We start from the raw sequence: 22,559 nt of genomic DNA on the forward strand, positions 1-22,559 counted from the left end.
CTAAACAGTTGGAATTTTTTAAAACATTAATAATGAGAAAACTTTCAATGTGGATATCTTGGACTTCAATATTCAAACAAGTTTTGGAGAGGATCCTACATCTGAGACTCAGAGTTAAGTCAGTGCAAGGGATTGGATAAGTTGTGGGGTTGTCACAGTGCCTTGGAAGGGACAGATACTACATAAAAGTGAAACAAGGTGAGAATATGTCTCAAGGCACATTGATTATGTTGATAAATTTCCTGTTTTTTTCTCTTTTTTTTTGAGGGTGGGTTTTATTTTAAATATTCTGTTCCAATTTAGCTCACAAATTTAGCTCCCCAAGTCCGCATTTTTTAAAATTCAAGACACTCACCAGCCCACTAAAGGAGAAGAAAAAAAGATATAGAAGGAAGGGGCTGAAAACATTCTTGACATCCTCTCTCTGTCATAAAAAGTACCAAGATTCTTTACCTTGCAATTTCTTTTTTATCCAAACAACCCTCTGAGACTGACATTATTATTACTTTTTTTTTTTCTCATTTAGGAGAAATCTACATAAATTGTTAAAGGATACACAATTAAGAGGCAGAACTGCCACTTGAACTGCCACTAGCTATCTAAACCCTAGATAGCTTATTTCAGTCCAGCTTGTGACTTTTTGTTTGTTTTTTGTTTTTTTTTTCCTTTGGCAGAAGCAAAGAAGGGGAAGAGCAATGTCAGCAACCAGGAAGGTGAGTGACACTGTTGTGATGTGCTCCTTATGTCCCTGTGATGTATAAGGTTGCTGTGGTTGTCAATTACAAGGTGCAAAACTCTTTGAATGCACAATATGGATTGACTTTGGTTATTCTTTCCATTTATAAGTGATATTTCTATTTGCCTGGGATGCTTGCATCCATGCCAACAAAGGTCTGTCTGGTCAAGGCCATGGTTTTTTCAGTGGTCATATATGGATGTGAGTTGGACTATAAAGAAAGCTGAGCACTGAAAAATTGATGCTTTGGAACTGTGGTGTTGGAGAAGACTCTTGAGAGTCCTTTGGACTGCAAGGAGATCCAACCTGTCCATCCTAAAGATCAGTCTTGGATGTTCTTTGGAAGGACTGATGCTGAAGTTGAAACTCCAGTACTTTGGCCACCTCATGAGAAGAGTTGACTCATTGGAAAAGACCCTGATGCTGGGAGGGATTGGGGGCAGGAGGAGAAGGGGACGACAGAGGATGAGATGGCTGAATGGCATCACTGACTCGATGGGCATGAGTTTGAGTAAACTCTGGGAGTTTGTGATGGACAGGGAGGCCTGGTGTGCTGCGATTCATGGGGTCACAAAGAGTCAGACACAACTGAGTGACTGAACTGAACTGAACTGGTTCCTGAAATACTCATACCACTCTTTCAAGATACTGCTCATGTCAGAAAGCCTTCTCCAAACCCCAGATTTGAATCAAATGTGTCCATAGCACTTTAGCACTTTTGTTAGGCTGAACAGAAAAGAACTGTTTTTTCCCCACCACAGTAGACATTTTAGGGGATGTGTATATAGCATACAATGCCTGTATTCTCCATATAATTGCTATCCCCACTATAGGGACAAGTCTTCTAAGACCTGTTTATCTACATGACCTCACCCTACCCACATAGCTGACTCAATTAGAGAGCACTTCAGGTCTAGATTGGGAAAATAAAATCTCTTCTTTGGAGATTTTGAATTTGGGATGAAGAGTGCCAGCGAGCCAGTCCAGGGTGGTTTTCATCCAAAGTTTGAGGTGGGTTAAGGAGGTAGAGCCTTTAAAGATCTCCATGTGCACAGCAAATCAGAAAAAGTAATGCTTATGGAGAAAATAAGAATAAAGCAACCAACGCAGAGATACAAAATGGGGTAGGAGTAGTTTCTAGGCCTTGTTTGATTTCTGGATGCCAGTCTCTTTACTGGGTCAGCAGCTCTTGGGGCTTGTGATATATCCTAGAAGGCTTCCAGTAGATTTCCCTGGTACCTTAACCCAGCTTGAGTGAGTTTCTGTTATTTGTACACCAAAGCACCATAGCAAAGAGCCCCTTGGAAATTTCAACACTATGTGGCCAGGTTTGTGTAGGCTTAGGCTAGCACAGTTCTTGGCTCAACTCCATGAATCTTTGTCAAATTGCGCTTACTGAAGACAGCTTTTTAAATCTGAAAGATAGAGACACTACTACTGATCCTTCCCTAAATTGCCATATGCTCTAGGAAATTAAATGACTTGGAATCAAGGAATAGCTGTTTCCACTGAAAGGCAGGCCTTGCCTTGCTGCTGCTCCACCTCGTTTCCAGCTGGAGGAGGCAGGTGCAATGGAAGCTGAAAAGCACTCAAAGAGAGAACCTTAGAAGAGAGTGACCAGTGAGGCAGGGTATTAAAGAGGATTGCTTTGTTGTTGTTGCTGTTGTTCCTATGTGCTCTGGAGTTAACTTATTCTTTAATTAAGGGCAAAAAGTCACCCTCCAGCTAATAAAGACAGCCCTAAGAAAATTAAAACAATTTAAATAATGTTAAATGAATACTGCAGAAGCAGCATTAGAGGATGTTGGGATGAAGGGTTTGGATGCCCCTGAGGTTTCAAAACCAAAGTCTGCATCTACTTTTTGGAGCAGAAACACTCTCCATTTTGTATGATGTTAAAGGAGGCTAAATGCTGACACCAATAGGGATTTACAGAAGAGTGTAATGTGACAGAATCTTCTTGCTGTTCTGACTCTCTAAAGATCACAATTGAAACAAAGTCTAAATGGACATTGATGGCAATTCCTGGGGTTTCTTCCCAGGAGTTCTCAGTATAGAGAAATAAATGGAATTGCAATTAAAATATACAAAGAAAATGGTTCAAGGGTAACTGCTAATTTTAGTAAAATACCTCATTAACCTGAGGAATATTTAAATTTGAAAGCAGGTGAATGACTGATGTGTGACAGTGTGTGTGTGTCTGTGTGTGTGTGCTGTTAGCCTGGTGATGGCAGGGGCATGAATAGGAAGTTGAATATTTCAAGCATCTTAACAAGTAATGGTGACAAATCCAAGACAGCAGAACAATTTGAGTTTTAATTTATGGTATTATATCAAATGACTGAATTTCCAAATCTCTCACCTTAAAGGATGTATGATAGTGACTATTTTTAAAGTATATATCTAATCTCTGGGAAAATCTATTAAATCTAACATAAAGTTTTGATTACAGATCAAAGTTTCTGACTCTCCAGACAGCACAATGGTCCACTCAGTCATTGTTTAGATGTGATGATACATTTATGCAGTAGTATTTTTCTTCCCTTTGTCTCTTGGTGCTGGGACAGCCCTGGTTGAGCAACTCTAATCCTTAAAGGGATGGGAATAGCAGACCACCTGACCTGCCTCTTGAGAAATCTGTATGCAGGACAGGAAGCAACAGTTAGAACTGGACATGGAACAACAGACTGGATCCAAATTGGGAAAGGAGTACGTCACCCTGATTAATCTAAATTTGTCACCCTGATAATTAAAATTATATGCAGAGTACATCCTGCAAAATGTCAGTCACCCTGCTTATTTAACTTATATGCAGAGTGCATCATGACTATGCCAAAACCTTTGTGTGGATCACAACAAACTGGAAAATTCTTAAAGAGATGGCCACCTGACCTGCCCCTTGAGAAATCTGTATGCAGGGCCGGAAGCAACAGCTAGAACTGGACATGGAACAACAGACTGGTTCCAAATTGGAAAAGGAATATATCAAGTCTGTGTGTTGTCACCCTGCTTATTTAACTTATATGCAAGGGTACATCATGAGAAATGCTAGACTGGATGAAGCACAAGCTGGAGTCAAAATTGCCAGGATAAATACCAATAATCTCAGATAAGCAGATGACACCACCCTTATGGCAGAAAGCAAAGAAGAACTAAAGAGTCTCTTGATGAAAGTGAAAGAGAAGAGTGAAAAAGCTGGCTTACAACTCAACATTCAGCAAACTAAGATCATGGCATCCAGTCCCATCACTTCTTGGCAAATAGATGGGGAAATAAGGGAAACAGTGGCAGACTTTATCTTTTGAGGCTCCAAAATCACTGCAGATGGTGACTGCAGCCATGAAATTAAAAGATGCTTACTCCTTCAAAGAAAAGTTATGACTAACCTAGACAGCATATTAAAAAGCTGAGACATTACTTTGCCAACAAAGGTCCATCTAGTCAAGGCTATGGTTTTTTCAGTGGTCATGTATGGATGTGAGAGTTGGACTATAAAGAAAGCCGAGCACTGAAAAATTGATGCTTTTGAACTGTGGTGTTGGAGAAGACTCTTGAGAATCCCTTGGACTGCAAGGAGATCCAACCAGTCCATCCTAAAGGAAATCAGTCCTGAGTATTCATTGGAAGGACTGATGTTGAAGCTGAAACTCCAATACTTTGGCCACCTGATATGAAAAACTGACTCATCTGAAAAGACCCTGATGCTGGGAGGGATGGGGGGCAGGAGGAGAAGGGGATGACAGAGGATGAGATGGCTGGATGGCATCACTGACTCAATGGACATGAGTTTGAGTAAACTCTGGGAGTTGGTGATGGACAGGGAGGCCTGGTGTGCTGCAGTCCATGGGGTCACAAGAGTCAGACATGACTGAGAGACTGAACTGAACTGAATCCTTTCATTTTGTGGATGAGGAAAAGGAAAGTCAGAGAAGTTAGTTGCTCACTTAACTAAGGTTATCTAGACAGAGGGTGACCATATGATTGATACACTGTGCAAACTGCAGATGCTGTTATGATGTTACCAGAACCAGCTGGCATCAAGCTGGACTGCCCCAGGCAAACCAGGGCATGTGATCATCTTGTGTAAACACCTCAAAACTTTGCCTTCTTTACTCATAGAGAAAACATGTCATTTGCTGATACCCTTTGTAAGAATGAGTTATTATATGGGGGTTATAAAGGTGCTCCTTAGCAGCCCAGTATGGGGGTAAACTTCCTTGTATTTGTTCAGTCTGATGAATTTTCCCCATAAATCTAAGCCAGCATTAGTAGGGGTTTGACTGGCCTATGCACAACCTGCGTGAGTATTACCAGAAGGTGCAAATCTGCTGAAGACAAATACACAAAGTAGGGGATGGTGACTTGTGCAGTGTATGTTATGTTAATGTTCCAAGGAGTATTAACACTGGTAAGAAAATGGCAATCAGAAAGGGCCTCAGACCCATCTTCGTAGAGTAAGAGTTTTTGGAATCAATTCACAATAGCTGATGGAAATTTTAGAAATCTTACCTCCCACACAGATGCCATTCTAGATTCTTGTTAAATGTTGATGGAGGATGAAAAATAACTCTATATCATGAGCATTACTGTTAGTCTCATTAACAAGGGAACTGAGACACAAGGAGGTTGAATAACTTGTCTAAGGCCACAGCTGATAAGTGACAGATGAAGATTCAAACACAGGAATGAAAAATTGCATCAATTTTAACTTCTGCAATTAATAGCTGCTCACCCAAGTAGGTCTCTGCTGCCCACCCGGGACAGGAAGCACAACAGTCCTAGGGAGGCAGGCACAGCTGGGAGGAAATTTGTCCCCCACAAAGGCCCTTATGGAGACAGCAGCCACTCTGGGGTGGCCACCTGTGTCCACCACAATAAGTCTTTCTTGAAGCAGAGAATTATTTGCTTTGAAAAACTAGTATAGGGACACTGAGTACTGAGGCAGGAATCTGGCCCCTGGATTTCTCCCTTCCTCTGGTTGGTAAAGTGATTTAAAACCTCCTGGCTATGCTCATTTTGTCAAATAGCTTCTGTAGGATTCAGTTTCAAGGCTCAATCCAGAAATTTCTGGCTCAGCAAATAGATCCAAAGCAAGAAATTGTATTCACTCAAGCTACTTGTGAGACTAAGGAATATGGTTTCTCATGTTTTGCAGAGGGAAACAGATGTGTCTATATACAACCAAATTCATAGATATATAATATCTTGCTTATAATATTTCAAAGAAGTAAGAGAAAAATATATGCATCTGTATTAAACTTTCCAGTTGCTATCCATTTGAGAGGAGAAGGAAAATGAAGCTATTATTGTTCTCAGAAGGCACTCGAAATGATTCTGTGTCATATTTTACATAGCAATTCTGCCACTTGGAGAAATAGGTTCCTGTCTCACTTTACAGTCAGGAAAAACTACAGGTTACTCTTAAGGCTAGTGTAGAACTGAGAGAGGCCAAAAGTTCATTTCAGGTAGCAGACATAATCATTTATGATCAGAGAAACAGTATGATCAAGAAGCTACTTAAAGGCATAACTACAGAGATCTGACTTATCTAAGGTCATTCAGTGCATTGCTAGGTTCAAATCCTAGCTCTTCTCCATACCAACCAACTGACTGAAGGCAGGCTCTTTGATCTTTCCAACTTTCCTTCCTTCTTTGTAAAATGATCCTCACAAGTTTCTTGTGAGGATTAGGTGCAATAAGGCATTGAGCAAAAGTTGGAACATAGTGTATGCTCAACAAATGAAATCTGATGGTAGTTATAACATCAGTACATTGTATCTTTATATGTTGTATCTACAAGGATATTGGACTATATGAGCTCTACTGGCCAATAACTGATTTGCACAGCACTTTTTAAAGCCCTAGCACAGTTTTTTTTTTTTTTTTTTTGACATCGCACAATCACTCTAGAGTGTTTATAGAACTGGCATTATTACCCCTTGTCACAGCTTAAAAGGTTAAGGAAGTCCAAAGACTTGCCCACTTCTGGCTTTATAAAGATCACACAGCTAGTAAATGACAGAATAGGGTCTTGAAGTCAGATCTACCTCAAAATGTTGCCCTCTGACCCGTGGTCCTAGTGTCTGTCTCCTGGGCCAAAGTTCTTTTCTCATGATGCATTTGTCTCTGCTTTCCTGCAGCGCTCTTCCATACCAAGGCAATGAGTGCTCATGGAGACTGCCTCTAACAAGCTGATCCAATGAATAATCATGAGAAAAATCCCATTTTTGCCCTTTTATCACTGAGATGGGGACAGATTTATAGAGAATGAGTCTGGCTGGTATTTGGGAATGGATAGTTACTGTCACTTACTATATCCTAGACTGCTTTGGCTAAATAATAACTGCCCAGAATTCTGTCCTTTCCAATCAATTCTGAATGTGAGCACACCACAGGCAACTAAGTGGCATAATTCATTTGAGGTGACCATAAATCTAAGACTTCTGCCAGAAATGATGCAAAGAATTAATGGAACATGAAATCAAGTAAATGGAATTGAGTAGAGTAATTAGTTCATATTTTAATCCTCAGGTCTGTTTATTATCCATCAACTGGTGAGCAATTAAGTCGGCACCTCTGAAATGATTAGCTTTGTTTCAGCAAAAGTTTATTGATATGTCAGAGCAAATTAATCTGGAGGTTTTAAATGGTTTTATTTTGAATTGCATAGCAGCACATCCATGGATCAGCTAGACATCTAATTATTTAATTTTACAATATTATTAATTAGATTATTTATATTTAATATTACTGAATCTATAATGTTCTGGATGGTTATTGAGGAGAGTTGGTAAGAGGAATGATTCAAACTGTAGAAAAGCATGGCTTGTATCCTTGGGTTCTTAATGTAATAGTAAGGTTGCATTTTCTTATTGAGACAAAAATGGACCTTTAAGGAATTTCACTTTTTAGTTTGGCCTTCCAAACTTTTATGTCCATACTACTTGCAATCAGACACTATAATGGTTCTCAGATCGATGGTATTTTGGTTGGACACTCATCAATGCCCATGTTTGTAAAATAATCTGTCAATATCTTTGCTTTTATGAGTTTGATTGTATAAGTGCCCTTGTGATGGGGTTCTGCTTACTAAAGCAGGAGGCCTGAATATCACAGTACACTTGCTTTCTTGGGCAACTAAACCAGCTGACCTAAAAGGGACTTTTGAATCTTAGGATTTTTAATAACTGAATTTTTATTTGGGCTTCCCTTGTGGCTCAGCTGGTAAAGAATTTGCTTGTAATATGGGAGACCTGGGATCAATCCCTGGGTTGGGAAGATCTCCTGGAGAAGGGAAAGGCTACCCACTCCAGTATTCTGGCCAGGAGAATGCCATGGAATAGTCCATGGGGATCTCAAAGAGTCTGTTGCAAAAGGGTCTTTTGGATCTTAAGATTTTATGTAATTGAGTTTTTATTTAGCATATTTTAAATCTCAAAGTAAGAGCCAGGAAACTTGGGTCCTGGTCCCAAATCTTGGTGATTTGGGGAAGGTCTCTTGCCCTCCTTGACTCTAATTTTCTGTGTAGGTAAGAATGTTGAAAGAAATTATCTCAGTGGGACCTGTAACACTGATACTTTAGATTGAGGCTTTGTGGAGACTTTTTTTATAATAGCATGCATGCATTTTGAAGTGGAGATGTGATCTGTGGTGGAAATTTTACAAATTTTAATGAACATTGGAATTAGTCAGTCTAGTAGTGAGAAGGCATTTTAGCTTGCATTTTCTTTTCGAGTTTATTTTATTGATTTTATTCATGTGGCTTTGGAAATTGACAAAAACATACAAATAAGAAGAGGTGGCAAGAGTACACAGAACTAAAAAAAAAAAAAAAAAGCAAACAACAACAACAACAACCCAGATCTTAATCATCCAGATAACCACAATGGTGTGATTATTCACCTAGAACTAGACATCTTGGAGTGTGAAGTCAAGTGGACCTTAGGAAGAATCACTACAAAGAAAAGCTAGTGGAGGTGACGGAATTCCAGCTCAGCTATTTCAAACCCTAAAAGATGATGCTGTTAAAATGCAGCGCTCAATATGTCAGTAAATTTGGAAAACTAAGCAGTGGCCACAGGACTGGAAAAAATCAGTTTTCATTCCAACCCCAAAGTAGGTAAACGCCAAAGAATGTTCAAACTACCGCACAATTGCACTCATTTCACATGGGATTCCCTGATGGCTCAGACGGTAAAGCGTTTGCCTGCAACTCGGGAGACCGGGGTTTGATCCCTACCTAGGTTGGGAAGATCCCCTGGAGAAGGAAATGACAACCTACTCCAGTATTTTTGCCTAGAAAATTCCATGGATGTAGGAGCCTGGTGGGCTACAGTCCATGGGGTCACAAAGAGTCGGACACGACTGTGCAACTTCACTTTCTTTCTTTCGCATGCTAGCAAGGTAATGCCAAAAATCCTTCAAGCCAGGCTTCAGCAGTATGTGAACTGAGAACTTCCATATGTACAAGCTGGATTTAGAAAAGGAAGAGGAACCAGAGATCAAATTGCCAAAATCTGTTGGATCATAGAAAAAGCTAGTAGTAGTAGTGTTAGTCGCTCAGTCAAGTCCGACTCTTTGTGATTCCACTGGACTGTAGCCTGCCAGGCTTCTCTGTCCATGGTATTTTCCAGGCAAGAATACTGGAGTGGACCGCCATTCCCTTATCCAGAGGATCTTTCTGACCCAGGGATCTAACCCGGGTTTCCTGCATTGCAGCCAGATTCTTTACCATTTGAGCTACAGAATTCCAAAAAAAAAAAAGCATCCATTTCTGCTTCATTGACTATGCTAACACCTATGACTATGTAAATCACAACAAACTGTGGAAAATTCTTGGGTCTTCCAGTTCAAGGTGACAAAGTAGAAGGGTGTGTGCTCATCTCCTGCAAGAGCAGCAATATTGCAACTAGCTGTTGAACAACCATAGACAGGAGGATGCTAAAACTCATCAGAAAAAGATACCCCACATCCAAAGACAAAGAAGAAGCTGCAGTGAGCTGGTAGAAGGGGCACAATCACTACCAAATCAAATCCCACACCCTCTGGCTGGGTGATCCACACACTGCAGAACAATAACACCAAAGAAGTTCTCATACTATTGTGAAGGTTCTGAACCCCACATCAGTCTTCCCAGACTGGGGACCTTAACAAGGAGCTGGGGACACCCAGGCAACATGGCCTTGGGGGCCAGTGGGATTTTATTACAGGCCTTCCAGAGGACTGAGAGAAAAAAAGACTCCAGTCTTGGAGGGCAAAAATAATTTTTTTGTTTTTTGTTTCTATAGGAGAGGATCACTGACCTCACAGGAGACTGAACCAAAATTACCAGCTGGTGTTGGAGGGCCCCCTGTGGAGGCGTGGGTCAGCAGGGACTCACCACAGTGTCAGGGCACTAGAAGGTCCCCCTTGGTGTAAACCCTTTTGGAGTCCCCCATTAAACCTACCATAGACCCATTAAGCCATAGGCCCCATTAAGCCCATAGACCCCAGGATTGGGTCATCTCAGGCCAAAAAACTGTCAGGAAGGGAGTGCAACCCAACCCATCAGCAGACAACTGGATTAAAGCTTTTCTGAGCAAGACCCTGCACACCAGAGCAAGACCCAGTTTTCCCATCACCAGTCCTTCCATCAGGAAGCTTACACAAGCCTCTTAAGTTCAGACATCAGAGGGCAGACAGAAGAAGCAAGAAAAAGCATGCCCTCACAGTAGGCAAAACAAAAACCATATTACAGAAAGTTAATCATGATGATAAAGCTGAAAGTTATGTCTCAGTTGAAGGGAAAAGATAAAATCCCAGAAAAACAGCAAAATGAAGTGGATATGGGCAACCTTCTAGAAAAATAATCCATAATAATGATAGTGAAGATGATCCAGGATCTTTGGAAAAGAATGGAGGCAAAGACTGAGAAGATGCAAGAAGTGTTTACCAAAGACCTAGAAGAACTAAAGAACAAACAAAGAGAGATGAACAATACACTAGAAAGAATCAAGAGCAGAATAACCATGGACAGAATGATGAAAATCCCTGCCACAGAACAGAATATATAAAGAAGAATGAAAAGAAATGAAGACAGCCTAAGAGACCTCTCACACACCAACTTTTGTATTATCAGGGTCCCAGAAGGAGAGGAGAGAGAGAAAGGACCTGAGATAATATTTGAAGAGATAATAGCTGAAAACTTCCCAAACATAGGTAGCCAAGTCAAGGAAGCACAGAGAGTCCAGGAAGAATAAACCCAAGGAGGAATACACTGAGACATACAGTAATCAAATTGACAAAAATTAAAGACAGATAAATTATTAAAAAGAACAAGGGAAAATGACAAGTAACATACAAGGAACTCCCATTAGTCTATCAACTGATTTCTCAACAGAAACATTATAAACCAGAAAGGAATGAAATGATATATTTAGTGATGAAAAGGAAGAACCTATAACCAAAAATACTCTACCCAGCAAGACTCTCTTTCAGATTTGATGGAAAAATAAAAGCTGTCATGACAAGTAAAGGCTAAGAGAATCCAGCACCACAAACCAACTTTACAACAAGTGCTAAAGGAACTTCTCTAGGCAGGAAACACAAGAGAAGGAAAAGAAACAGAAAATAAACCCCAAACAATTAAGAAAACGATAATAGGATCATTCATACCAATTACTCTTAACGTAAAAGGATTAAATGCACTAAAAAACATAGACTTGCTAGCTGGAAGAAAATATGTGCCTGTGTGTACTTCCTTTTTACTACATCACTCTGCTTGGTGCCCCCAAACTGTATGTACTTATTTTATATTGTTAAGTTAATCATGTTCCCATTATGTCTTGCAATTGTAATTATCATTTATTTTTTTTGTCTGGCTATTGATCATGAAAACTGATAAACATCTTTTACTATTATAATTATGTAACTATTACCCTCTTAATACAACTGTATTATGATTGATCGAAAGAAAAGTAATAGAACTCTATATCACCAAATCTAGGATCTAATAGAAAAATCCGTAATCACTTTTTAAAAATCCAGATGTATATTAGAATTGTCTTGAATCATTTTTTTGAAAAATACAAATGTTCAGGTATTGCCTATTTCTCCAGAGTTCCAGATATGTTTCTAATGAGCAGTCATGTTTAAAAATAACTGGAGTATATCATGATCTTTTACTTTTATTTAGTTTGTTTCAGTTTGTATTTTATATTCAGTGCTCCCATTTCATTCAGTTTATGTTCTCCAATTTCTCCATTTCTTGATTTTTTGGTGTTCTTTAATAAATCTTTATCAACTGTAGTTGAAAAGCTTTTGTATATACATATATAAATAAATAAAATATGTATTATATATATATTAGATAACATGAATTTTTGCCTAACTAAAAGTATTATGACATTTTGATCCCACTTCTTTGACTTAGTATGAATAGAATGCTAGATATCTAATGAAAAAACAGATATTCAACAAACAATAAAGGTTTACTGTATAGCATAAGGAACTACAGTCTATATGTTGAAATAAATTATGATGGAAAATAATTTTAAAAAGAATATATGTGCATTTGTATAATGTCATCTTGATGTGCACTTATATATGGTCATCCTGCTTATTTAATGTACATGTAGATTCTATCAGGCAAGACACTGGGCTGGATGAAGCACAAACTGGAATCAAGATTGTGGGAAGAAATATCAATAACCTCAGATATGCAGATAATGCCACTTTTACGGCCAAAAGCGAAGAGGAACTAAAGAGACTCTTGAAAAAGGTTAAGGATAATGATAAAGGATAAGAGGATATTGAAAAACAAAAGCAAAAAAAACTCGCTTAAAACTCTACATTCAGAAACGAAGATCATGGGATCCGGTCCCATCACTTCAAGGCAAATAGATGGGGAAACAGTGGAGACAGTGACAGACTTTATTTTCTTGGGCTTCAGAGTCATTGTGGACAGTGACTGCAGCCATGAAATTAAAAGAAGTTTGCTGATTGGAAGAAAAGTTATGACCAACCTAGACAGTGTATTAAAAAAAAGAGATATCACTTTACCTACAAAGATCTGTATAGTCAAAGTTAAGGTTTTTCCAGTAGTCGTGTATAAAATGAGAGTTGGACAGTAAAGAAGGCTGAGCACCAAGGCATTGATGTTTTTGATCTGAGGCGCTGAAGACGATTCTTGAGAGTCTCTTGGACTGCAAGGAGATCAAACCAGTCAATCCTAAAGGAAATCAATCCTTACTATTCATTGGGAGGACTGATGCTAAAGCTGAAACTCCAATACTTGGCCATCTGATGTGAAGAGCTAACTTACTGAAAAAGATACTGATGCTGGGAAAGATTGAAGGCAGGAGGAGAAGGAGATGACAGAGGATGAGATGATTTGATGCCATCACTGACTCACTGGGCATGAGTTTGAGCAAACTCCAGGAGATGGTGAAGGACAGGAAAGCCTGGTGTGCTGCAGTCCATGGGGTCACAAATAGCTAGACATGACTGAGCAGATGAACAAAATAACACTAATTATTTCAATGGTGTCAACTTAAGTGCTTGCCAGTTGATGGTTCATGTGAGTGTTAAAACCAGCTGTTGTTTGTTGTTTAGTCATTCAGTCATGTACGACTCTTTTGAGATCATCATCAAGTGGAGAGATAAGAATCAAGTACAGGAAGATGGTGGCTGTCATAATGCCATCCTGGCAGGACCAGGTTAAATTATGCTGCAGGTTAGGATAGAATCAATGAGATAATGAGTTGATCTCAGCAATTTGTCTTTAAATGCAATGTCTTCTCTTTTAGGCAGCCACAAAGTGTCCATCTAAAATTGTAATCCAAGAAGCTGCTAACTGGACTGGGTTGTCCATTCCCTGAAGTAATTATAAAAATGTCCAAAGGGAAAAGTGCCTATACTTACATCAGTATCGTCACCTGCTTGCTGATACCATCATAATCAGCTTTACCACTGGGCTTCTGATCTCTGTTTGCTTTGCTTCTTAAAGGCCAGATTGCCACTCTCCAACATAAATCACAGCAGGATCCTCTATGACCCACATCCCAGAATTTTAGAAATAAAAGCAAAAATAAACAAATGGGACCTAATGAAATTTAAAAGCTCTTGCACAACAAAGGAAACTATAAGCAAGGTGAAAAGACAGCCCTCAATTAGGGAGAAAATAATAGCAAATGAAGCAACAGACAAAGGATTAATCTCAAAAATATACAAGCAACTCCTCCAGCTCAATTCCAGAAAAATAAATGACCCAATCAAAAAATGGGCCAAAGAACTCAACAGACATTTCTCCAAGGAAGACATACAGATGGCTAACAAACACATGAAAAGATGCTCAACATCACTCATTATCAGAGAAATGCAAATCAAAACCACAATGAGGTACCATTATACGCCAGTCAGGATGGCTGCTATCCAAAAGTCTACAAGCAATAAATGCTGGAGAGGCTGTGGAGAAAAGGGAACCCTCTTACACTGTTGGTGGGAATGCAACCTAGTACAGCCACTATGGAAAACAGGGTGGAGATTTCTTAAAAAGCTGGAAATAGAACTGCCATATGACCCAGCAATCCCACTTCTGGGCATACACACCAAGGAAACCAGATCTGAAAGAGACACGTGCACCCCAATGTTCATCACAGCACTGTTTATAATAGCCAGGACATGGAAGCAACCTAGATGCCCATCAGCAGACGAATGGATGAGGAAGCTGTGGTACATATACACCATGGAATATTACTCAGCCTTTAAAAATAATTCATTTGAATCAGTTCTAATGAGATGGATGAAACTGGAGCCCATTATACAGAGTGAATTAAGCCAGAAAGATAAAGACCATTACAGTATACTAACACATATATATGGAATTTAGAAAGATGGTGACGATAACCATATATGCAAAACAGAAAAAGAGACTCAGATGTATAGAACAGACTTGTGGACTCTGGGAGAAGGCGAGGGTGGGATGTTTCAAGAGAACAGCATCGAAACATGTATATTATCTAGGGTGAAACAGATCACCAGCCCAGGTTGGGTGCATGAGACAAGTGCTCGGGCCTGGTGCATTGGGAAGACCCAGAGGGATGGGGTGGTGAGGGAGGTGGGAGGGGGGACCGGGATGGGGAATACATGTAAATCCATGGCTAACTCATTTCAATGTATGACAAAAACCACTGCAATGATGTAAAGTAATTAGCCTCCAACTAATAAAAATAAATGGAAAATAAATAAATAAATAAATAAAAAATTAAAGGCCAGTTTGCTTCCCGGGTGGGATTGCTTCCTGAAATCTAGAGCTTTGGCATCTAACACTGGCAAAGGCAAGTTCCCTGGTCTGATCTCACTGGTAATTCCAAGGCTAAAATGAAGAAACTAAACAAAATTTTCTAGCACACTAGCTATCAACTTTCCACTGTTATAGGTATATCAAAAATTCATTTACCTTATATTTGCAAATAATTAGATGTAAACACCAAGAACTTCTATTAATAATGCCATTGATTTTATTAGGTTTGCCTTTAAGACAGCATAATGTATTTTATGATATAATGGGCATAATTTATACCTTTTGAAAATTACCATCTTGGATCACAACAAACTGAAGATTCCTAAAGAGTTGCGAATACCAGAAGACCTACTCTGTCTCCTGAGAAACTGGAGATGGAATGACAGATTAATTCAAAATTGAGAAAGGAGTACATCAAGGCCACATATTGTTACTCTACTTATTTAACTTCTATGCAGAGTACCTCATGTGAAATCCTGGCTGGATGAATCATAAGCTGGAATCAAGAATGCTGGGAGAAACATTAGCAACCTCAGATATGCAGATGACACCACTGTAATGTCAGAAACTGAAGAGGAAGTTAAGAGCCTCTTGATGAAGATGAAAGAGAAGAGTGAAAAAACTGGCTTAAAAGTAAACAGTCAGAAAACTAAGGTCACGACATCTTGTCCCATCAATTAATGGCAAATAGAAGGGGAAAAAGTGGAAACAGTGACAGGTTTTATCTTCTTGGACTCCAAAATCACTGTGTATAGTGACTTGCAGACATGAAATTAAAAGATGCTTGCTCCTTGGAAGAAAAGCTATGACAAAGCGAGAGAGAGTATTAAAAAGCAGAAACATCATTTTGCTGACAAAAGTCCATACTGTCAAAGCTATGGTTTTTTCCAGTAGTCCCGTATGGACATTAGAAGAGGAACATAAAGAAGCCTGAAAGTGAAGTGAAAATGTTAGTCACTCAGTTGTGTCTGACTCTTTGTGACCCCATGGACTGTAGCCCTCCTGGTTCCTCTGTCCATGGGATTCTCCAGGCAAGAATACTGGAGTGGGTTGCCATTCCTTTCTCCAGGAGATCTTCCCAACTCAGGGACTGAACCCAGGCCTCCTGCATTGCTAGCAGATTCTTTACCACTGAGCCAGAATTGGGCAGGAAAGAAGACTGAGCGTTGAGGAATTGATGCTTTCAAACTGTGGTGCTGGAGAAGACTATTGTGAGTTCTTTGGACTGCAAGGATATCAAATCAGTCGATCCTAAAGGCAACCAACACTGAATATTCATTGGAAGCACTGATGCTGAAGCTGAAGCTCTAATACTTTGGCCACCTAATGCAAAAAGAGCTGACTCACTGGAAAAGACCCTGATGCAGGGAAAGATTGAGGGCAAGAGGAGAAGGGGGAGACAGAAGATGAGATGGTTTGATGGTATCTGTGACTCAATGTATGAGTTTGAGCAAACTCCAAGAGATAGTGAAAGACAGTGAAGCCTGGCATGCTGCAATTCATGGGGTCACTAACGTCAGACACAACTTAGTGACTATACAACAACAATCTTTTAAATGAAATTCATTTACTCATTCAATCTACTAAGTGTCTGTCACATGTATGGGAAGATATTACAAAGTAAGTACAACCTACTCTGTGGCTGAAGGGACTTAACAGTCTGTGGGAAAGTGGGATTTTCCAGTAGATTAATTACTCCTTAAAGGCAGGTGCATGGGGTTACAAAACAGTTGGACATTAGTGACTAAACAAAAACACCCAGGCTTAATCACCTTATTGGCAGGATTTTTACCTATTTTATTTATGGTAGCACATGGTAAGCTCTCAATCATTATTTGTTAACTAAATGAATAAATGAAAGTAAATCACAAAGCATATAAATAATGACTAGATGTTAGAGTGAGAATCTGTAGTCACCTACGGATGTGACTGAATAAGTTCTGGATTGCACTGCACAATAATTGATTCATGTCTGTGCCTTGTCCTCCCAATGCATACAAAATTCCTCCAAGGTGACACAATTGTTCAATTCCTTTCTGTTCTTTACCACATTTAGAATAGGATTAGGTTAGTACCCTTTAATACACTTTGATTTTCTCAAAACATACCTCTTTTTCAGAAATCCCAGAGCCTGTCTTAGTGATTACTTTGAACTACCAAATGGTTGGGATAGAGGGAAAGCATTCAAGACTGTCAGAGAGTGAAGTAACTGATCTTTGACAGTCTGAATGGAATGAGAAACACGTAGAATCTATGCTGTGGCCATACATATCCCAGACAGGGATTCCAATCCAGCAGAATGTGTGGTGGCTAGGAGCTGAGAGTGGCGTAGAGTGCTGTTGGCCATGGGCAGACAGCCAGAGCAGACAGGAGAGAGGACATCTGTGGTGGGAAGACTCCTTGGAGGAAAGCCAGGCAGCCTCGGGGGCACGGCACTACCACTGAGTCAGATGCAGGCGGTGGAGCCATCACTAACGCCTCTCTCTCCCCACACACTGGCACTGGCAGCTGACCAATAGAGGAAGATGTCAGTGAGAGTGGTCCTTTGAGCGCCTGTCACATTGAGCAGTAGAGAAGGGCCCCAGCCAGGGCTGCCCTCTGAGTGCCTCCTGTGCTAAGCAGTAGAAAAAGACCAGCTAGGAAGGCCCTTTGAATGTCAGCGGCCAGAGGCTAGAAGAGAATTCTGGTAGTGCCATAGCTTCTGCACCGGTGACCATTGACTTCCCAGTGCATGTGGAGCCGCCAGGATCCATGCGATCCAAGCAGTTGCATCACCTCCACACCAAATCCTCACTGGGACAGACCCAAATCCTCAAGGGAAGCCTCAGGAGAAAACTCCTATGGATGACCTACATACAGAGGTGAATATAAAATGACAGTTGAGATCTGGGGGTGGAGTGACTAAGGAAGAAGATTGAAAAACTTTCCACCACCTCAACACACTGCAGAATAAATCCACATGATCAACTAGGTAGACGCTGAATCTTTGGAATATATAAAAGGACAACGAATGTTCCCACAAGAGAAAAGGCTCTATCTCTGGCAGCTGGGGACATTGGAGGCAAGAACATACAGGAGTAGGGCCAGATTAGTCTGAGCTGTTTCCAGAGCAGGTCCAGAGACCAGCTTCCCCAGCAGGTCCAGAGACCAGCCCTCCCCAGTTATCAAACTATAACAATAATATCATTATTATACAGAGGGAGAAAAAATGCTGACAGTTGAAATCAAAGAAAAATATTTATTATTATTATAGTTTGATTCATTCTGTAGTTGGCTCTGGAGTTTTTTTTTCTCTTCTTTTTTCTTCTACTGCTGTGTTTGTTATTTTTATTACTACTAAATCTCTATTCACTCTTTAGGGAACGTTTTTAAAATCATACTTTTAATGTTTATATATATATATATATATATATATATACATACACATATACATATATATTCCTACTTTTCCTTTGGCTTTCTGTGGTTCTGTGTTTTGTTTTGTTGTTATTTTCTTATAGTTTTTCTTTTATATATATGTACATTTTTTATGTACTTCTATTTAATACTGCTTTTCTATTTTGTTATTTTTTTTCCTTTTTAACATGTTTGTTTTGTTTGCTTTCCTTTATTCTTCATTTGATACTTTATTTTGGTCTTGTTTTCTGTTTTGTGCTTTAATTAGTTTTGTTTTTAGTTGGTTGATATCATTTCTGGTTTCTTTGCTTGCTGGGACACTCTTGTACTTTCCTTCGGTCTGTTTTGGTTCATGTGTATGTATGTGTGTGTGTGTTTGTTCCTTTGCTTTTGTTTTTATTTGATTGATTTTACTTTTACCATTTGGGGTTCTCTTTTTGTTTCTTTCTTGCTTGCTTGTTTGTTTTTTGCTTGTCTGTTTTAATCCCCTTTATTGCCATATCAAACAGCTTGCACGGTCTTGGCTCTCCATCCAGAAGTCAGACCTGTTCCTGGGGTAGGAACAGTGAGTCTGGGGCAATAGACTACCAGAGGTCTCTTGACCCCAGAGAATATCAATCAGTGAGAACTCCCATGAAGGCCTCCACTTATATCTAAGACCCAGTACCATTCAACTGCCTGCAGCAAAAAGTGCAGAAAACTTTACCCAAATAACAAGCAAGATAAGACTATAAAGCAAATCATCAATAGACATGCCTCACATAGGTGCCCCAAAACAAGCCACATCACATGGCTCTGCTCATCAGCTGAGAAAAACTCACTTCCTCCCACCAGAATGAAGGCGTGAGTTCCTCCCAACATGAAACCTACAAAAGTCACTGGACCAACTTCACCTACTGGAGGCAGAGACCAAAAGCAAAAGGAAATACAAACCTATAGCTTGGGGAAAGTACACATCAAACACAGTAAATTAGACAAAATAAAAAGGCAGAGAAATATTGTGCAGATGAGGGAACAAGGTAAAAAGCAATAATACCAAATAAATTAAGAGGAAATAGGCAAATTACATGAAAAAGAATTTAGAGAAATGAAAGAAAAGATGATCCAAAAATCTCAATAATAGAATCCAGAAAATGCAAGAATCATTTAATACATTTAACAAGGACCTAGAAGAAATAAAGAATAAACAAACAGTGATGAACAGCATGATAACTGAAATTAAAAATATACTAGAAGGAATACATAGCAGAATAACTGAGGCAGAAAAATGGATACATGACAAAGACGATAGAAAGGTAGAAATAACTGCTGAGGAGCAGGATTAAAAAACAAAACAAAACAAAAAGAATGCAAAGAATTGAAGTCAGTCTCAGAGATCTCTGGGACAATAATAAACAGATCAGTGTTCAAATTATGGAGGTTCCCAGAATAAGAAGAGAAAAAGAAAGGGTCTGAGAAAATTTTTGAAGAGATTATAGTTGAAAACTTCCCTAACATGGGAAAATAAAATAATCAAGTGCAAGAGGCACAAGAGTCCAATATAGGATAAACTGGATAAACTCAAGGAGAAACACACCAAGACACATATTAATCAAACTAATAAAAATTAAATATAAAAAAATATTAAAAACAGCAAGGGAAAACCAACAAGTAATATACAAGGGACACCCCACAAGGTTAACAGCTGACTTTCACCAGAAAATTTGCAGATGAAAAGGGAATGGCAAGATATGTTTAAAATAATGAAAGGGGAAAATTTGCAAACAAGGTTACTGTACCCGTCAAGGATCACATTTAAATTGATGGAGAAATCAGAAACTTTACAGACAAGCAAAAATTAAGAGAACTCAGCACCACCAATTCAGCTTTACAACAAATGCTAAAAGGACATATATGGAGGAAGCACAAGAGAAAGAAAAGATCTACAAAAACAAACCCAAAACAATTAAGAAAATGGCACTGGGAACATATATTCAATAATTTCTTTAAACATAAGTGGATTAAATGCTCCACCCAAAAGATACAGATAACTGCATGGATTAAAAAAATTAAAATTAAAAAAGACCCTTTATATGTTGTGTACAAGAGATCCACTTCAGACCTAGAGACATATGCAGACTGAAAGTGAAAGAATGAAAAAGATATTTCATGCAAATGGAAATCAATAGAAAGCTGGAGTAGCAATTCTCATATTAGACAAAACAGACCTTAAAACAAAGATTTTTACATGAGATAAGGAAGGACACTAAACAATGACCAAGGGATCGATCCAAGAAGAAGAGATAACAATTGTAAATATTTATGCACCTCACAAAGAAACACCTCAATACATAAGACAAACACTAACCGCCATAAAATGGGAAATCAACAGTAACACAATAATAGTAGGGGATTTAACATTCCACTTACACCAAAGAACAGATCATTCAGATTGGAATTAATAAGGAAATACAAGCCTTAAATGACATTAGACCAAATGCACCTAACTGATATCTTTGGGACAGTCCATCCAATTGTGGAATATACTTTTTTTTCAGGTTCACATGAAACAGTCTCCCAGATAGATCATATCTGGGGTCACAAATCAAGGCTTGGTAATTTTTTTTTAATGGAAATATATCAAGCACCTTTTCTAACCAAAACACTGTAAGATTCGTTATCAACTAAAGGGAAAAAAGCACGCGCACACACACACACACACACACACACACACACAAATGCACGGATGCTAAATAATACACTTCTGAGTAACCAAAAAGTCACTGAAGAAGTCAAAGAGGAAACAAAAAACTATTTGGAAACAAATGATCACAAAAGCACAATGACTCAAAACCTATAGGATGCAGCAAAAACAGTTCTAAGAGGGAAGTTTATAGCAATACAGTCTTACCTCAAGAAATAAGAAAAAACATCAAATAGGAAAATTTATCTTATACCTAAAGCAACTGGAAAAAGAAGAACACAAAATCCCCAAGTTAGTTAAAGAAAATAAATCACAAAGATCAGAAAAGAAATGAACAAAAAATGGACACAATAGCAAAGATCAATAAAATCAAAAGTTGACTTTTTGAGAAGCTAAACAAAATTAACAAAACATTAGCCAGATTCATCAAGGAATAAAAAGGGAGAAGGTTAAAATCAATACAATTAGAAATGAAAAAGAATTTATAAAAGACAACACAGAAATAATAAGGATCATAAGACACTAGTATGAGCAAGTATATGCCAATAAGATGGATAACCTAGAAAGAATGGACACATTCTAAGAAAATTTAAACCTTCCATGCCTGAACCAGAAAGATATAGAAATCATGAACAGGCAAATCACAAGCACTGAAATTGAAATTATGATTTAAAAATCTCCCCAAAAACAAAAGCCTAGGGACAGATTGTTTCACAGGTGAATTCTATTAAACATTTAGAGAAGAGATAAAGCTTATTTTTCTCAAACTCATCCAAAAAACTGCAGAGGGAGGAACACTTTCAAACACATTCTATGAGTTCACCATCACCCTGATACCAAAACCAAAGACATCACACACACACACACACACACACACACAAAATAATTACAGTCCAATATCACTGATGAACATAGATGCAAAATTCTAGCAAAGAGAATACAATGACATATTGTAAGGATCAAACACCATGATTAAGTAGGGTTTATCCCAGGGGTGCAAATATTCTTTAATACATGCAAATAAATCAATGTGATACACTGTATTAACAAATTGAAAGATAAAATATCCACATGATAATCTCAATAGATACAGGAAAAGCTTTTGAAAAAATTCAGCACCAATTTATGATAAAAATTTTTCAGAAAATAGGTATAGAAGGAACCTACCTCAACATAATAAAGGCTCTATATGATAAAGTGAAAGTGAAAGTGAAGTCGCTCAGTCATATCCAACTTTGCGACACCACAGACTGTGGCATACCAGGCTCCTCCATCCATGGGATTTTCCAGGCAAGAGTACTGGAGTGGGTAGCCATTTCCTTCTCCAGGGGATCTTCCCAACTCTGGGATTGAATCTGGGTCTCCTGCACTGCAGACAGATGCTTTACTGTCTGAGCCACCAGGGAAGCCTGGTATATATATATATATATACATATACATATATAGAGACATATATATACATA

General features: G+C 38.8%; 1 protein-coding gene across 4 annotated transcripts in view; it reads right to left on the bottom strand.

The window, feature by feature from the left end:
- The window catches only part of CA10 (carbonic anhydrase 10), a 791,040-nt gene that overhangs the window by 140,820 nt on the left and 627,661 nt on the right, over positions 1 to 22,559 (bottom strand). The gene's annotated exons all lie outside the window — the stretch shown is intronic.

The sequence above is a fragment of the Odocoileus virginianus genome, chromosome 17 (genome assembly GCF_023699985.2).
Source record: "Odocoileus virginianus isolate 20LAN1187 ecotype Illinois chromosome 17, Ovbor_1.2, whole genome shotgun sequence".
In the NCBI taxonomy this organism is placed as follows: Eukaryota; Metazoa; Chordata; class Mammalia; order Artiodactyla; family Cervidae; genus Odocoileus; species Odocoileus virginianus.